This window comes from Lissotriton vulgaris, chromosome 3_1 (genome assembly GCF_964263255.1).
Source record: "Lissotriton vulgaris chromosome 3_1, aLisVul1.2, whole genome shotgun sequence".
Taxonomy (NCBI): Eukaryota; Metazoa; Chordata; class Amphibia; order Caudata; family Salamandridae; genus Lissotriton; species Lissotriton vulgaris.
Genome location: NC_141689.1, coordinates 1525802856 through 1525816577, shown reverse-complemented (window position 1 = coordinate 1525816577; position 13722 = coordinate 1525802856).

Sequence of the window (13722 nt, the reverse complement as noted above, 5' to 3'; positions counted from 1 at the left end):
GGTTTTTGCCAAGGCCGGACGTTCTGGGGGACGTTTGTTCGGCCGTGGTTCTGGTCAGCAATGTGGCCAACAGTCCCACCAGGGTGGAGGCGGACAGCGTCAGCAGCAACAACAGTCCTATTCCGGATCTAAAACCACCTTCTACCCCTCCCGAAAAGGTCGAGGTTCACCCACCCCTTCAGGGTCCCGTCCCTTCTCCCCTTGTTTTTTCCCAACGAGATCGCGAGGTGATCTCCAAGGAAATCGATTCTCTTCTTCTCAAAGGGGCCATTGTGCGAGCGAACCTCCATCCACAGGGGTTCGTCAGCAATGTGTTTCTGGTGGAGAAGAAAGGGGGAGGGTCTCGCCTTGTACTCAACCTCAAGGAATTCAACAACGGGGTGGTCTATCGCCACTTCAAGATGGAGGGCATCCATCTTCTCAGGGATCTTCTTCGCAAGGGGGACTGGATGGTTCGCCTAGATTTGAAGGACGCTTACTTGTCCATTCCCATCTTTCTGCCTCATCGCCGTTTTCTGCAGTTCCAGTGGCTGGGGACCTGGTTCGAGTACACGGTTCTCCCGTTCGGCCTCTCGTCCGCCTCATGGTGCTTCACGAAGCTCCTGCGACCAGTCATGGAATCGCTGCGGGCGAGGGGGGTGCGACTGATAGTGTATCTGGACGACATTCTTTTAATGGCTCAGTGCCCGCTGAAACTACGTTCCCATTTATGTTGGACAGTCGATCTTCTTCAGTCTCTCGGATTTCTAGTGAATCCGCAGAAATCTCATTTACAACCCACTCAATCGATAGAGTTTCTGGGTTTCCTTGTGGACTCCGTCTCTTGCCAACTTCTTTTACCTGCCCAGAAAATCAGGTCTATCAAGAGGGAGTTGAAGTCACTGTTGTCTGTACCGAACGTATCGTTACGGTCGATCGCCCGGGTTGTCGGGCTACTGGCCTCTTCCATTCAGGCGATCTTTCCGGGTCCCCTGCATTATCGGGCCCTACAACGTCTCAAAATCCGACATTTGCAGAGGGGTCTTCGGTACGCCGATCTTGTTCCTCTGTCCCAGGATGCGAAATCGGAAATGATGTGGTGGCTCCATCACATGGACGCTTGGAACGGGAAAGCCCTGTTCGGTTCAACTCCGGACTTGGTTTTGGAATCGGATGCGATTCTATGGGGCTGGGGAGCCCGTTGCGGGGACTTGACGACGGGCGGCCGTTGGTCTCAGGACGAGTTAGCCCTTCATATCAACTGCCTGGAGCTTCTGGCGGGATCGTTTGCGATCCGCAGCCTTGCTCCACAAGCCACCAGCTGTTGCATTTTGCTCCGCATGGACAATATCTCAGCGGTGCGATATGTGAACAAACTGGGGGGAACTCGGTCGAGGTTGTTAGCGGAAATTGCGAAGGATTTCTGTCATTTCTGCCTTCAGAGGAAGATCATTCTTATTGCAGAGTATCTCCTGGGTCGCCAGAATCAAGTGGCAGACTGGAATTCTCGCCATCTGCTGGACTTCAGCGACTGGCGTCTTCACCCTCGGGTCTTCCGGTCCCTGTCTCGCCTTTGGGGTCGCCCTTGGATCGATCTCTTCGCCTCTCGCCTCAATGCTCAACTGCCCAGGTTTTACAGCTGGCATCCGGATCCGGAGGCCCTGGCCACGGATGCTTTTCTGCAGACTTGGCCTCCTCGGCTTTGCTATGCTTTTCCCCCGTTCGCGATGATTCCGCGAGTCTTGGCCCGGACGAAACAATTTATGTCAGAGATCATTATGATCACTCCTCTTTGGAGAGCTCAAGCGTGGTTTCCGGATCTTCTGGAGATGAGTTGCTCGACTCCATTCCTGCTTCCAACGAAGTGGAACTTGCTGTTGGATCCTCTGCTCCATCCGCATCCTCTAATTCTGTCGGGCCAGCTCCGTCTGGTGGCGTGGCGTCTTTCGGGGAACGCTGGAAAGTCCCTGGCTTATCTGGAGACGCTGAGAGATTTATCAATGAAGCTTGGGCCCCCAACACGCGCAAGCGTTATGCGTCAGCTTGGCGTCGGTGGTGTGATTGGTGTTCTGAACGGAATTTGGATCCCGCTTCAGCAGATGTCTCTCTAGTGGTTAATTTTCTTGCTTCCATCGCTTCGGCTGGTTCTGCTTACAGGACAGTCAATTCTTTTCGCTCCGCTCTCTCTGCGGGCCATGATTTGGTCGACGGGAAGCCTGTTGGGGAGCATCCTCTCATCTCTACATTACTGCGTGGTGTTCGGATGGCTAAACCGCCATGTCCGAAATATGTCGCTCTATGGGATGTCTCCGTTGTGTTACGTTTTCTGGAAGCTTGGCCTCCCAACGCTTCTCTGTCTCGTAAGCAGTTGTCTGCGAAATTGACAATGCTTTTATGCTTAATATCTTGTAAACGTGTTTCGGACGTCCGCGCGCTGGATCTCGCGGGTCGTTCTTTTTCCCCAAATGGAGTTACTTTTACGGTTTCTAGACGTACCAAAACTAATCTGTCTACTGTCACTTACCCAGCGTTTCGTCACAATCCACAATTGTGTGTGGTCCGCTGCTTAAAGGATTATGAGGTGAGTACTGCTCCTTTTCGTCAGGATATGTCTGGCCAGTTATTGATTGCTTTGAAAAAGCCTTTTAAGCCTGTGACGCCAGCTACTCTGGCTCGTTGGATGCGCTGGCTTATGTCTGAGGCAGGAATTGATGTCTCCATCTTTGGCGCTCATTCTGCGAGGGGTGCCATGGCCTCTAAGGCTTTTCATGTTGGTGTGAGTTTGCATGACATTGTGAGGACAGCTGATTGGTCCTCTGACACTGTGTTTAAGACTTTTTATTTCAAGCCCATTGTGGATATTGCTTCTGTTGTGGTGGACCAGCTTTGAACAAGCATAATCTGAAGCCTCCTGTCCTGCCATAGAATTAAAAATTTGCAAACATTCGTGACAAGAATTTTCAATTCTATTAAGGACACGGAGGCGAGGATTATCCCACCCATTTGTATTCTACTGCATTGTTTATATTGCATATTTGATTTACTATGATCTGCATTGTTTTGCATTGTTTTTTCCCCACCCTATGTGATGCTTCCTTCCAAGGTTCTGGGGATATGTGTTACAGCTCTGTTTTTCTTTCAGGTTCGGACCAGAAGTGATCCTTCATCTTGGTCTTTCCGGTACCGTTTTCCGCACCTTGGAGGCTGGATCTGCTGTGTTTCCTGATGCACCTTCGGCGCTTCTGAGGATTGCCTGTTCTCCTGTTGGACTTCTTTGCTGTTCTGCCTTCGGACTTTCCTTCTGGATGGTCGGCGGTACTTTCTTCAATTGACTTTTGACTGTTTATGGTTCCTGGACAAAGAAAGAGGAAGTGTTGTCCTCTATGGTGGCTTATATAGCATATACTCTCTATGGTTGCCTAGGGGCTCATGGGAGTTGTAGTTTATTGTTTTTCTTTACTATATTCCTATTGGCTGCTGTTGGTAGTAAAGAAATAGAGAAAGCATAATCCTCGCCTCCGTGTCCTTAATAGAATTGAAAATTCTTGTTACGAATGTTTGCAAATTTTTAATTGTACACTTATTTTGGAATCAATTACATTTTCTTAAACCTGCATTATGTATCACACACAAATTAGCTTATGGGCTGGTGGGGAGAACATGTGTCTGTGACTCTGAAATGGTAACTGACTCGGAAAATGCGATGTGGGTAAGGTGGTTCATAGATAAAACTTTCACCATTTGGGAAGGCACTGAAGAAGTAGCCAAGGTGTTTGTTGAGAAACTGTGTAACAACTTGAATCTTAAATTTACTTGAGAATTAAGTAAAACCAACACTGTCTTTCTGGATGTCATAATTGAAGTACACAATCAGGGAAAGGTTACTAAGCTGTATAGAAAACCTACAGCTGGCAATAATATACTCGGGTATGCCCAGACGTGGGGCCCTTGCCCACTTTGCCAAAGGATTCAAGATAACCTGGCTGATTTGGGGTGATGCCCGAAACCGGTCCCAGGATGCTTGTTTCCGGTTCAGGGAGGACCTGGCCTGGGAGTTCGGGCAGGACGTTTCCTATGAGGCGCAGAGTCAAGACTGGCTCAGTGTGCAGAAGAACAATGATGGATTCAACCCAGATCTGTGAGTGGGGCTGAGTGTCTGAAAAGTTTCAGTACTCCATCCATCATCTTATTGTGTTTGCAATAATATACTCTATGCCTCAAGTTGCCATCTAATCGCTCTGAAGACGAGAATCCCTTATGGGGAACTATTGAGGGCAACGCAGAATTGTAGCACTAGGGATGCTTTACAACAAGAGCAAGAAACCATGATAGCGAGGTTCAGAGATCAGGGTTATCTCCAATTGGGCCCTTGATAAAGCTGTAACTAAGGTGAAAGAGAAAACTAGAGATGAGATTTCTTTAGCTTAGATCCCAGGGCTTTGAAACACTGTGAGGTGGATATTCACCTGACTACTATTTGCAACAAAAGATCGTATGCCACAAAGAATATCATACAAAATAATTGTGGGATACTCAAATGTGACAACACACTGTGTGAAGTAAGCAGTGAGACACTTAAGATTACATATCACACGATTTGCTCTTCAAGAGACATTTAAGTGCAAAGTGATATTAATGAAGATATAATAAATAGGTTCTACTCTATCTGGCATGAAAGGCTTTTTAGGTCTCGTCTAGCGTAGGCTGCGCATGCGTAGTCTCGCTTGCAAGATCTTATGTTTTTGGGTAGATTTCACTAGCGGACTTTAAGCCTCGCCTTCTTTTCCATTTAGGCTAAACGGTGGCCAGCCTTTGGAAAAGAGCTTCCAGTGACTTATTCTTTTCTCTCTTTGATCCGTTCTACTTGGACTGGCTCACTTGACTTACTTCCGTCGCAAAAGGAATCTTATCTTTATGGGCCCATATGTTTCATACACATGGCCTGTTAGACCTGGCACCTTGGCGTGAGTCTCCCTTCCACTTTTTGCTGGTGTGCCTCAGATGTTTTTGCTGGTGTTCGCTGCTCAGGGCACTGCGCCATGGCCAATCCATGTCACAGTGCAAGTGCTCCCACTGTAAAATGTATATGTGATTGATTTCATTGATTGGCTCATTGGATTTTCTGTCAGTCCCCAGTAAAGTGCACCAGGAGTGCCAGGGCTTGAAAATGCCAATACTGCTAGTGGGCCTGCAGCGCTGGTTGCACCACCCACAGAAGCAGCCTTTGAAAATGTGTCTAGGGTCTGCAATTGCAGAACCTGTGTGTAGTCTGGTACTGTCATGCTGGCTGGACAAGTGCACACACTTGCCAGCCTCAAAACCTTCCCTTTGCTTCATATTAGTCACCCCTATGGTAGTCCCCAGGGCAGGGTGCATTGTAAGTGTAAGGTAGGACAAGCTCTGATGTGTGTGGCATGTCCTAGTAGTGAATTACAGCCAATTTCGTTTTTCACTATTGTAAGGCTACCTGTTCTCTTAGGCCAAGATTGGCTGCTGGAATTATTACACTCTATAATCCCAGCAGGCTCAGGGAGCATGGTAGAAGGTCAAGTTTAGTATGCCTGAACTCAGAATATTAAAATACTTCTTTTAGTAAAGTTTATTTTAATATCCTGTGTTTGCAAATGCTACTTTTAGAAAGTTAGCATTTGCTTGCCTAACCATTTCAGCCGCCTCTGCTAGGATGTGTATCTGCTGTCTGGGTTGTGTGAGTGACAGGGCTGAAGGGATGACAGGTGGTGAATGCAAGGATTACAACTTGGTGGGAGGTGAGAGTGCCCCTGGACTCTGAATAGGGCTGTGCTCTGCCACCACAATGCTGGCTCCACCTCCTGGGGAGCGACTGATGACTCAGCCCGACACCTGGCCCAGGAAGAGGGAGGACTGTCAACAGAGTACTCCTGGCTGCCCCTGTCATCACAATTGCTGGCTTTACCTCCTGCGGAGCGTCTGATGTCTCTGCCCCTCACACTGAAAGTAAAAGCCAGGAACAGCACAACAGAGTGCTTCAAAACTGAAATAGTCTATGCAAAGGCCCCCCTGGCCTGAAGGAACAAAAGAAACTTAGTATAAGTATAGGAGCCCTGCTCCCTAGAAACTAGATCCTGTTTCCCACAACGAACCTCTGCCCAACTAGAAGGAAGAAGAAGAAGCTGGAAGGACTGGCCTGCTGTCTGCCTTGCTGAGGAAGGAGAGGAAGAGACCTAAAGAGGACTTTGCTGACTTGTGCTGAAACTTTCTCCAAGGGCTTGATTCAGCTTGCCCCCTGAACTGAACTCCAGGACTAGTGGGTTCTCTGTGCCTTGGCTCATCTGCAATTGAGCCGTGTGTTTCCTCCCGCCGGAGGCAAGACTGCGCCCCCCTCGCCCCCTCCTAGAACTGTGTCACTCGGGAGCTTGGCTGCCCTTTCACCCGTTGAGAGCCTCGCTTTGCCCAGAGCCGCTCTCTGCCCCTTGGGTCAGGCCGCCTGCTCCTCTGCCACTGTTCGCTACTGGAGGACTTGGATTGTTCTCTGCCCCCTCCCGCCGGAATCCTGGTCTCCCCGTAGCGCACATCTATAGCCTGGACAGCTGCCCGTGCGCTGTGATCGCACCCGGCCGCCCCGCTGTGCCACCCGCCGTCCACATACCCCAAGGTACGTCTGACCTCCGAAGCGCTCTACGACGCGTCCGCCTGCCGGAGATCCTGGCCCAGGACCGGACGTCGCGCACTTCCCAGGACAATCTGCACACTACGGGCTCGGGGCCCGCAACGTTTTCTTTCCCCGTAATTCACTGTGCGCCTCCACCGTGCCCGGTACGCCTATTTGCCGCCTGGACCGTTGGTAGAGTTCGGCGCGTACCCGGGAAAGCTTCCCCCCTCTTCACCTCAGCGTGCAAGTCGCAGCAGCCAAGTACGACTCGTACCCGCCTTTAACATCAGCAGCGCTTTACGCGGCGTACCGCGGGAAGCGTGAGAGTCGGCAGGACTTCGCTCCTCTGCCCGTACGACTCGTACCCACCTTTAACATCAGCAGCGCTGTTCGCCAAGTTGTAGGGGCTCTCACTCTGGTCGCAATACCGTGGCCCACCGCCGCGTGACCAGTGTGATCAGCCTCGGACCCTGATGCTGCAGCCCACAGGGCCCACACGCTGCCAACACACTGCCAACCGGGTCCTTCAGTGAAGCTCAGTACCTCTTCTTGTGTGGCAGAGGGGCTCCCGATGGAATGCAGCGTCTAATAAACGCTAAAATGCTCTTATTTAATTTATAGATACGGAGTCAAATGTTGTAAATGTCCTGAAGAAGGTGTCAAGATTGAAAAAGCACTGAAACGCTGCGTCGACTGTTTTAAACTTTGACTGTACAAGATATCTACTTTATTACCACTTTTGGTGGTTTTTAAATTTGTTTTTTATTATGTTTTAGATTGTAACCCAGTTGGGAGGTAAAGTATACATTTATGATCATTTTTAATATGATAAAAATCGTCTGCCTGGTATATTCACTAGTGGTTCCAGTTTATATGATTTTGGTTTAGTTGTTCACTCTGCCTTGCTTGTGCCTCTAACGTGTATTGTTAATAAGATATAGAGAATTATCCTACTGTAGCTAGACCCTGCCTATGAGTAAAGACTCAGCAATTCTAATCTGCTACATTCAAAACAGGGACTCTAAATCTTTTTCGATGTTTAAATCCCCCTCCCTGCTATAAACTACAGGGGAACCTCCTATTTTCTTGTATGCAGCGCCTGCTGCCAGGCGGTCCGATCCCGATACAGGCATGCCGTACGCCCGTCCCTCAGAACTGCGGAGCCCTCTCCCAAATCGAACCGGCCACACCGCTGCTCCGACTCACCTTCGGGAAATGCAGGCATCCTTCGCCATATCTTTGGCCTCGCCTCGGGCGCCGGATGGCCGTGGAGGCGGCTGCAGCGTCAGCAGGACCGGATCCGTGCCGTGTCGCAGATAGCTACAGCTCGCGATACGGCACAGTAGATATTCAGCACGTCTTCCCTCCAGGGGATTATCGGTGCTTCCCAACCATTGGTGCTTCCCAGCCATGCCCCCCATAGAGTACTTTTATAACTTTTAAAACATTATATACTTATGGAATGAGTAAGAGTGTTCTTAGAAAACAATTGGTGGGATATAAAGCAAACTTGCAGAATCACAGCATAACTTCAACCTTTACAACAGGAATCAAAAGATCAGAAGGCATGTGCAAAAAATATTCATATTTCTAATTTAGCACTTCATCTGCCTTAAATAAATTTACTCTAATTCATACAATTTTAAGCTGTCAAGAAATAAGCCTCTTTAAAAACGATTTCAAGTTTGTGTGATGCATAGCAGTAGCCATTTTGTGTTTCTGAGCTACGTTGTGGTTTTTGTGCTACAAAAGCCCATCAGCTCCTTCACCAACTTGCTAGCCTCTTAACACCCTTTACTCTCCAGTATGCCTGGGAGTGAACCCTCTTATACATTGCTTCACTCACCCACCTGTTACTTGACTTCACCTATCCATCCTTCAAGTCCACTCATCCATTTCTTCACTCACCCCTCCATTCTTTCAATCACTGGGCAATTCTTCTCTTACTCCTCCATTCCTCAAGGTCACCTTTCCATTCATTTGCTCTAGCTTGATATTACTTGATTACACATCCACTCCTTCATCACATATTCATTATTCATCACACATCCACTCCTTCATCACCTATCCATTACTTTATCACACATCCACTCCTTCATCACACATCAAACCCACTACTTCATCACACATCAAATCCACTCCTTCATCACCTATCCAATACTTTATCACACATCCACTCCTTCATCACACATCACATCCACTCCTTCATCACCGATCAAACCCACTCCTTCTTCTCACATCAAATCCCCTACTTCATCACATATATCACATATCGACTTCTTCGTCTCACATCTACTCCTTCATCACATATCGACTTCTTCGTCTCACATCTACTCCTTCATCACACATCCACTTCTTCGTCTCACATCCACACCTTCATCACACATCCCCTTCATCGTCACACATCCACTCCTTCTTTGCCTATCCATTACTTCATCACACATCCACTACTCTCTATCTACTATCTACTACTCTCTGTACTACTCTCTCTGTACTACTCTCTCTACTACTCCCTCTACTACTATACAACTCTTTACTACTCTCTACTACTCTTTATTACTCTCTACTACTCACTCACTACTACTCACTCTCTACTACTCACTCTCTAGTACTCTCTACTACTCACTCTCTACTACTCACTCTCTACTCTCTACTACTCTCTCTCTACTGCTCGCTCTACTACTTGCTCTCCTACTCACTCTACTACTCACTCTCTACTACTCACACTACTACTCTACTACTCACTCTCTACTACACTCTACTACTCTCTAGAACTCTACTACTCACTCTCTACTACTCACTCTCTACTACTCTCTACTACTCACCCTCTACTGCCCACTCTCTACTCCTCTATTACTCACTCTCTACTACTCACTCTCTACTACTACTCTCTACTACTCATGACTACTCTCTACTACTCACTACTACTCTCTACTACTCACTCTCTAATACTCACTCTCTACTACTCACACTCTACTACTCTCTACTACTCACACTACTACTCACTCTCTACTACTCTACTACTCTCTACTACTCTACTACTCTCTACTACTCACTCTATTTACTGGTTGGTTGGTTGGTTGATTGCTTTATTTCGATAGGCATATATCATAAAAGCAGTACAAAGAATAAAAGCAGCATGTCGAAAAAATGTGACTGTACATTGAGAATAAAAGGAATAAAAACACATTTGATCAGCATAAATTAACTAAGACAGAATTAAATTGATATGGACAGTCTTTTAAGTCGAATCAACCAAGCCCATTTTAAAAACTTGGAAACGGCACAAACAATGGGAGGGGCTGTATTGGTTAAAAGGATCCGGAGGGCGACCGAATGCTGGCGAGTGCCCAATTCTCTGCAAATTGGTTTAAGCCATCGTGATCTGGGGCGCCCATAGTCCGGACATTCAAAAAGAAAGTGTGGCACCGTCTCTGGTTTGTCAGGACAAAGGGCACAATGGCGTGATGCGGGCTGGGATTTGTTCCACCTGGAGCAAAGGTCGGCAAGGGGTAGGGTTACTAACCGGAATTTAATGTACAAAGACCGGTCCATGGCGATGGTAATTAAGTCCATGTAGGGCTCGAAGGCAACAACATCTTTTATAAGCAAGAAGGCTGCGGTGGCTTTGCAGTGCTGCTGGTTGCTGATGCGCTTCGCGAAGACCCATTCCCAGTAAAGTTTTTTTAGGGACTCCTTTGGGGGGGCTGAGTGACTAAGCCAACAGGAGTCCAGACCTAGATCCCCGAAAAGTTGTTTAATTTCCCGGAGCCATTTGATCTTGTGCCAACCGTCGGAGCGCATCACCTCTGCTAGTCCGTCAGCGTAGGATTTTAGCTCCGGAACCCTCCACAGGCGAGCCCAAAGCAAGAGAGGTCGGAGGCGGGCCTGGTCCCCAATTGCTTTACTGCCTACATCCAATAGGATTGGGAGTGTCGGGCTACTCATCGGGATGGCAAGGAGGTCTTTAATGAATTTGTTCTCGGCCTTGCTCAGTGAATCCACTTTACCTAGGCCCCACAGTTCAGCTCCGTAAAGTGACGCAGATACAGCTCGGGCTTTATAAATGTCTATTAGGGGGGCAACACACTGTTTGGTTGAATTATTGTACTCCTTAAGGAGGGCCCCCCCCACCCTTTTGTGACCGATTGTCATTTTGTTGATGTGGGCGGTCCAGCTCATCGCATCACTTAAACGGATTCCCAGGTAATCGAATTCTGCCACTCTTTCAAGGGGGGTGGAGTTCAAGATAGGGGGATGGCCAAGTTTACGAGGTGGGTGCATGACTAAATACTTGGTTTTGTCCACATTGATGACTAGTCCTCTGATAGTGCAGAAGTCCTGGAAGCGGTTCAGGAGTTTCTGGAGACCTTGGGGGGTTTTCGAAATGAGGAGGGTGTCATCGGCGAACAGCAAAGTTGGGATTTTTACGCCTCCCAAGGTGGGAGCGTCTGCTGGTTCGCCGAGCAGGTGCTCTACCACCCCATTAATGTAGAGGGAGAATAGGGTGGGAGCCAGGACGCAACCCTGCCGCACTCCCCTCTCGACCCTGATCTTATCGGTCTTTTCCCCATTCAAGCCCCATCTAACCTGGGCATAGGTGTTGTTATGCAGTTTGATGAGGAGGTTTAGGATGTACGGAGGCATCCCTAGGCCATGCAACACCCTCCAGAGTTCCTCCCTAGGAACCAGGTCAAAGGCAGTCTTCAGGTCGATAAAGGCCAGGTAGAGACTGCCTTTGCCTAGCTCCACCACCTTCCAGTACAATAACAGGAGCCTGAACACTTGTTCGATAGTTCCGGTACCTGAACGGAACCCGGCTTGCATATCAGACAGAATGTGGTTGTCGTCCACCCATTGTAAAATCCTCCCCAAAATGGCTTTCCCCGCCAGTTTCTGACTCGAGTCTATTAGGCTTATGGGCCTATAGTTCCCAGGTGGGTCCCAACAGCCCTTTTTGAAAATAGGGACTACCTCTGCTCCTTTCCAAGAGTCTGGCACAGATCCTCCCCCGCATTCTTCAGGGTAGGCTCGGAGGATGTCTCCTGGGAGACCGTCCGGGCCAGCTGCTTTTAATGGCACCAAAGTTTTGATCTGCTTTGTGACATCCAAAGCGGAAAACAAATCCAAGTCTCGGTCTAAGGTGTAAGGAGGGAGGATGAAGGGATCGTTGAGTGGGCCTTCAATGGCGGAATAGAGTTTTTGAAAGTGGGAAAACCATGTCTGAGCGTTGATGCTACAGGTCCTCAGTGTGTCATCGGGACAGTTCCTGTTTCCCACCAAATCCCAGAAGCCTTTGGCGTCTTTCCCACGACTGGCAGCCAAGAGGTCCTGCCATTAATTATCCTCCCACTCCTTCTTGGCATTTTTTTGGCAGAGTGAATAGTGCCTCCTGGCCACCCTAGTCCTGGAGGGTATTTTAGACTTAACCGCTTCAATAAGAAGCGACTTCGCCTCCCTACACTTCTGGTTAAATCAGCTCTGTCTAGCCCGTGTACGGGGTTTCCTCCTGTTAGTACTAGCTGGGACTACAAAAAGGTCACTGATGGCCTGGGTTATGGTGCAGAACCTAATGGTCACCTCCAACAACCCATCCTCACAGGGGTCAAGGTTATCTAGAGCTGAGGTAAGAAGCTGCCTGATGACAGAGGTTTTCTCCTCTGAGAGCGACAGCTTCGCCCACTTTAACCGACGTCCACAGTTGGAAACTGTTATCAAGTCCGGGGCGGGATTACGAGTGGTTCTGGTCGCAGTGCTAGATAGCCACCTATGGGACAAGGTGAGCGAGAGGAGATTGTGATCACTCTCTACAGATGGTATGATCACCATGTCCTTTACCATGCTCCACAAGTTTACGTCAAGAAGAAAATAATCAATTCTTGACGTGTGTCCAGGCCTGTTGTAAGTATGGGCCCCTGCTTTATCAGAACCAGTCCTGCCATTAGCAGCCCTCAGGCCAAACTCCATAGTTATGGAGTTAATCTGAAGGGCCACTTCTGTCCACTTTTTGATAGGGCTGAGTTCTAAGGACGGTATCCCCCACCGGATGTCATGTTCCTCTTGATCTTGTAAAATTTCAGAGCCCAGGGGCTCAAAGGTGCAATTAAAATCGCCCGCCACCAGAGTGCAATACTTGTAAGGTGACGAACGGAGCAGGGCTTCTAGGCAAGTTATGACTGGGGATTCTCTACCCCCCTTCGTACCTCGGGCATAAATGTTAAAGATGTTTAAGATGACTCGACCCTGAGGGTTTTTCAGGGAGATGTTGAGGAGGTCTGGGCATTTAGTATCCCACTCCACCACCCTGCAGTTAAGTTCAGAGGCCACCCAGATGAGGAGGCCGCTAGAAGGGCGACCCCTACCAGTTCCTGCGTGGACAGCTGGTAAATAGTGGGTGGAGTATCCTGCCTTGTGTAGGGGCTCCTTACTCCAGGTTTCCTGGAACAGGCATATGGAGTATTGCTCCACAAGCGAATTCCAGTCGGGCAATGCCAGCTTTCTCTCGAGGCCTGCTACATTCCTGCTGAAAACCCTAAGGGATGGGTCCGTCACAGCCGCAATGCTACAGGTCTCGACAGGAGCAAGTGAGTCTACAACACCCTCAGTTGGAAAGCCGACTGGGGGGTCAAGTGGTGCCCTTGCCTCCCCTGATCCCCTTGCAGTCTCAACAATGACCTGGTCTTGTGATGTGGTCGGAGGGCTATGAATTTTAGCAGAAGGGGAGGACTCGACGTCGGGACTCCAAGCCACCAAAGCCTCCTCAGGAGCGTCACGGAGTCAACAGCCCCAGAAACCCCCGTTCGGTAGTGGTGGAACTGGATGGGACTGCGCTAGGGTAATTCCTGGGAAAAATTGACCATGGGCGTTGTTTTGGAAAGGGGGCCCGGGATGGATAAAAGGGGTAATCGGGGACGGCCGCGGGTAGAAGAAGGATAGATCAACTGCATCGACTCCCGGACCGGCCACGGTTCGCCCTTGGGAGCATATTGAATGGGCAGCTCTTATGTCTTGAAAATTGACCACCACGCAGTCTCCCTCAAAAGGTTTTTTCCTGTGTCCAATCCAGCCCACCCTGCGCACCCCAAGAATCAGGCCATCCACGCCCAGCGGAA